Here is a 5,707-nt window from a genome sequence, read left to right as displayed (position 1 = left end):
TAACCACTCGGCCCAGAAATAATTGTAAGCATATGTAAGTATTGTCACAGAACCTTCATGTTATCTGTCAACACAACTATTTCACCACGTAGACAAGTGATCTAATACATATGATTTATGACAAACAAGAACTATCAACAGAATGAAGTTACATTTTAATCCTTGATAACTGGTGTACATACCAAGATGATGACGTAAGAGATTTCGAACTGGTATTTTATTTGTGAAACAACAAAGAAAATGTATGCCATATTTCAGCATTATGAATGAAAAAAAAAAGATATAAAAAACTAGTTAGTAGATCTTACGCTCACCCTTAAATATCATTTCATTTTAGTTTGATAAGATAGAAAATTCACCTTTATAGCCTTGCAACTACTTCAAATCTCTTTATCGTGTCTGAAATGCTTACTAAGTCATATTTGTTATATTATATCTTAATGTTATCCAACATGAAATCACAATCAGGGAGAGGTTTTTGGCATAACTAATCTATATAACAGCTGCAAGCCATAAATTAATTCCACGGTATAAACTGAAATATATCATTATCGATCACACAATATTACTTACACCATCATCTATCCTGTTACGCCCCCCCCCCCAATGCAAGATAAAAACTGAAAAACACAAACCAGACACCTACATTGTTGGATACATTGTCCAAAAACCAAGAAATTCAAAGATCTACGTAGAAAAAAGAAATATGCTCAAATACAGAGGTTGTACGTAATATTCAAACGATTTTGGAGCCTCACCATGTCGTTAAAATTCATGCTCCCATGCCCAGTCATGTTCTATCTGATGACCGTACATCTTCAAAATAGTTTTGTAGTGTAGTTTGCATCGCAAAAGGCTCCGTCGTAAGATGGTTATGTCCAAAGTGCACCTCTCCTCTATGTTTGCTTTCCATAATCCATCTAAAGTACAAGGTCGACGGTTTCCCAACGCTCGTTTCATCAGTCAATCGCATAGAAATCAATAAGCACCATGTCTTGCAACTTATATTGCTTTTCAGGCGGATACCTTTTTAGATTATGTTGCGTACTGTTGCCTGGGGCACATGGACGGCTTTTGCCACTGACCTTTGAGTTAATTCGTGGATTCATAATTTTTACAAGCCGTTGCACTTTGCTTACTATGACTAGTGTACGACTTATTGCAGGTCTCTTTGTGGATGGTCCTGGTGCATCAAGTTGTTTCATATTTTTTGGTTTTCCAATGTCATTAAAAACATGGGCTATATCCGGCTATGAAATTCTAAATAACCCATTTGAACACATTTTTATTATCTTAATTTATGAATATTTTGCGTCGAAAAAGACATGTAAATACCCTTTCCAAAAGCAATCAACTTTCGGTGGCATCACATTATCTACGAAACACCAAACAATGTAAAAAATGTACTTCTGATACATTCAGTTCTACCACGACTTTATATCAGTTGTGGTTTTCTTGTGACTTTATTTGCATATGCAAAATAATTTCAACGTAACATACTCAATCCCCTGTAGGTCACACTCAGACTTCCCTCAGTCTATTTTATTTTAGAACTTTTGTACTACACTATACTAGTATTTTTTTCAGGTATTATCGCTTCACTTAAAAGTTTTTGTTTGTTTGTTTTGAATTTCGCTCAAAGCTACACGAGGACTATCTGCGCTAGCCGTCCTTAATTTAGCAGTGTAAGACGGCTAGTCATCACCAACCACCGCCAACTCTTGGGCTACTCTTTTACCAACGAATAGTGGGATTGACCGTCACATTATAACGCCCCCACGGCTGAAAGGGCGAGCATGTTTGGTGGGATGGGGATGCGAACCCGCGACCTGTAGATTGCGAGTCGAGCGTCCTAACCACCTGGCCATGCCGGGCCTCACTTAAAAGTAAACTAACAATCATAAAGCACGGCATCTGGTAATTTATGTCACACAAGAACGTTTCATGGTACTTCATAAATAAGTGCACTGGATGGACAGCAGTAAGTTTACGGACTTATAACGCTGAAATCCGAAGTTAGATTCCCCGCGGTTGATACAACAGATAGTCCAATGTGACTTTGCTCTAAAGCAAACCAGGATCAAAATCTGTAAAAACAATTTCGAAATGTTTCTTGAGGGAACTACGTCACCTGAAATAAACCACGCAAGCTTCTGTTTATATAGAACTTTCCCACAATGCACTTTAATGATCCAAGCTCCAATTAAATATCAAAATACCAAAGATCATTTGATATCTTGAATTTACGCTTTAACATCATAACCATACTGATATCTAATTTATTATCTTCAGCTACGTTTTATTATTTATTATTTGGAACTTCCTTTTACCCAATTTTGAAATAACCTAAATTATTAGTTTGATTAGGATCATTTTGTGAATCTTCCAAATATATATATATATCCCCCCCTCCAGTGGCACAGTGGTATGTCTGTGGGCTTATAACGATAGAAACCGGGTTTCGATACCCGTGGTGGACAGAGAATATATAACCCATTGTGTAGCTTTGTGCTTAATTCCAAACACACTAACCAAATATATATATATATATATATAACAAAAAGACGCAAATAATTTGAGAAAAAAATGTTTTTTGTGATATAAACATTCGTGATATAGTTCTCTCAAAAATATGAAATAAAAAATTATCTAGACATTAATAATAACTCTGTTACTTCGTGATGGAATTCTCAGTAAATGCACGTATACTTTACACAAGTTTCAAATGCTAAACTTATGCCACGAAATACTTCTGTAAGTTAAATAACTAAGTGAACCCATTAAGTCACTCTTTATCATTAAACACGTTTATTCTGAGATAAAATATCACTGTTTTCTTAGGGTTGTCTATAAATTAAATTGCGCTTTAAATGCTCTATTCTTCTAGGCAGTTTTCATTTCTGGAAGACATCAATGAATTGGTTGAAGTTCTTTTATCTAAAATTATCATATAGGTCTATTTTCAAATATCAAAGAAAACTTTTCATTTCTGTTACCCTTTAGTAAGAAGTAAAAAAGTATCGTGGGTAAAGAGAATCGGTATTTAAAAAATGAAATGTCTGCCAAAAAAATGTGTATTTACTGGTTACTTAGCTCACAGAAGAAAAAAACACCAAACTTTTAATTTTCTATGCGATATCAACAACCATAAAACTTTTGTTAACACTAAAAGCGGTATTAATACGATACCAAATGAAACTACAGCAAGCTTAGTTAAATTTAGATTCTTCCAACACACCTGCTTCGTTATCACACGTCTTCAAAACTATTTTATCAGTGTTTTAGAATAAAAGATAAAGCTATCTAAACAGCCATGTTTCTTCACTTTTAATGTGCCACATTTACGTGTTAAGTTTCATTCACGTCATGCCATGCAAATTGAATAGCATAATCAATGTCTTTAGAGTATGAAAACACGAAAATAGACGTAAAGTTTTATCGAGAATAATACATATGAAATAGTTTTATTTTCTCTGCAGTCATGCCTCGCGTGAGTAAAGTTCAATAGAATATACCTGTCTAGTTCGGTCACAAAGAAACTTTATCTTTAATATATATGATTGTAAACTAGCGTGAAGATATGGAGGTGGCACTTCAAACACTCACTTCCCTGTTTCATGTACCGAAGCTGTGTTTTAATGGGTTTTTTTTCTACTTTTTTCAAGATTGGGAACAATATCCATTTTCTGGTCAAAAGACTCACAAACCTTTCTAAACAAAGTGAATCGAAAAAAGGATAAAAGTTTCGGTAACCATTATTCTAGGTACTTATTGAAAATTGTTGAGTTTCAAAACCTAAAAATCATGAATTAAGTGCTAAAGAAAGAAAGCAAAGTACCTTTTGTTTTTAGATTGTAGGCTCCTTGCATCAAATACTATGTCAATATTTTACGTACAATTTTAAACATTTTACACCAGCAAATGGAGGCTCATTTTGGTGTTCATTTTTAAAATTAAAGACAGAACAGAGATTCTATTATTCTGGCATTGTTCAATGACACCAGTGAGTAAAGATACAAACTGTTTACAGAAAAACATGTGTATGATTGCAAGGATTTTGGGAAAACTTCACAAACCTCCACTGTTGAATCATAGATGGCGTTAAGTGAATAGTATTTTTTCCCTATGCATAAACAGGGTAATACGGGATTTCAGTTTCTACACTTCAAGTGGTACTTTGTTTTAAGCAATACAAAAGCGTGAATTCATAAATTATAAAACTGATGTTACACTCTTTTTTTTTGTTCGCCATATTACACCAGTCCTACAAGTTCACATTGCCCTTAAGAAGTAAACACTATGTTCTTTAATAACGCTTTAATAAATTTGAAAGTTGTTCCTAATGAGGTAACGAATGGGTGCAAGTCAGTGCTTGAAATAAGCTAGAAACTGTTCCCTGAAAACAATTTACTACAAATGCAGGGAATATATAATACTTACGACATATACGCCAACATTTCTTAGTATTACTGTTCTATATTTTATATACACTGTACTGATTAATAATATGGACTACGATAAACTAAAAACACATTTAAAGGCCTTCTATAGCATTTAAATAACTGGGGCTGTCAAAGCGATATTACTGAAATATAGTAGTAGATCTGTAATTATCATTATACTGTAAAATCATAAAACTGGTTTTTAAATACTAATTGTTTAGTTTAAACTACCTACCTTTCATGAATATGTTAAGTGCTTCCTCAAATATTCTACTACCTAGCCTGCTTAAGTGGAATCTATCTCAAAGGTCTAAACAGCCCATGTAATGCTATAAGCATATCCCTGATAATATTTCATTTAAGCTTTAGATCCTGCTAAGTAATTCAGTCCTGCATCTAGTCTGAGGGGGCACTCCAGAAAGCGCCATAGCGTTTATTTATAACACTGAACTCTTTAAACTTAAGTGTTATTTATACTTATTGAGCAGCTCTTTTTGTTTACAGTTTCCAACACCATTTGCTCCCATATAATCTTTAAAAAACGTTTCTTGGTGCCAACAACTAAACTGTCAACACACAATATAATGTCCTTTAAAGAGAATGTGAATTTCGTGTAAATATTAGTAATCAAGATGTTTGCATAAAGATGTGAAAGTAATGTGCAAGTCTGCGAAAATTTACAGAATATAAATGTCAAAATTAACGTAATTCACTCAAACACAAAATATCGAAGCTAAAGTACAATATGTCACATATAGGGATCTTGCAAGTTTTAAATGAATACACTATTGCGGTAATAAATAGTGTGGAGAGAAAAAAAGAACAATAAATAAAATACACGGCAACTTGCATAAAAGGATACTGAAAAAGTTCAAAAACATACACAGTACTTGCATTAACAGATGTTGCCAAACTATGTGCAACAAACTAAAACTGAAACTTGCTTTAATGGAGATTAAGAAAAGTTATACTTCTTAAGGTAGTAGAAATGTTATATATGATTATTTTTTCAAATATTGCAAGCATGCATAATTAGCGTTATCAAATATTCACCCACACACATGGAGCATAACCTTTATCCACAATAGTTTATTGTGCCACATAAAACACGGGCTATTAAACTCCAGATAAGCTAAAACTTCCTATCAGATATATATATATGTATACAGCTATATTAAATTATACTAATACAAGAGCTGAGACGTTCAGTCATAACTTTTCTATTTCACTGCAATTAACACAAAAGATAACCAGAAAGTTAAATC

The sequence above is a fragment of the Limulus polyphemus genome, unplaced genomic scaffold (assembly GCF_000517525.1).
Source record: "Limulus polyphemus unplaced genomic scaffold, Limulus_polyphemus-2.1.2 Scaffold2286, whole genome shotgun sequence".
NCBI lineage: Eukaryota > Metazoa > Arthropoda > Merostomata > Xiphosura > Limulidae > Limulus > Limulus polyphemus.
This window is presented reverse-complemented; position numbering follows the sequence as displayed.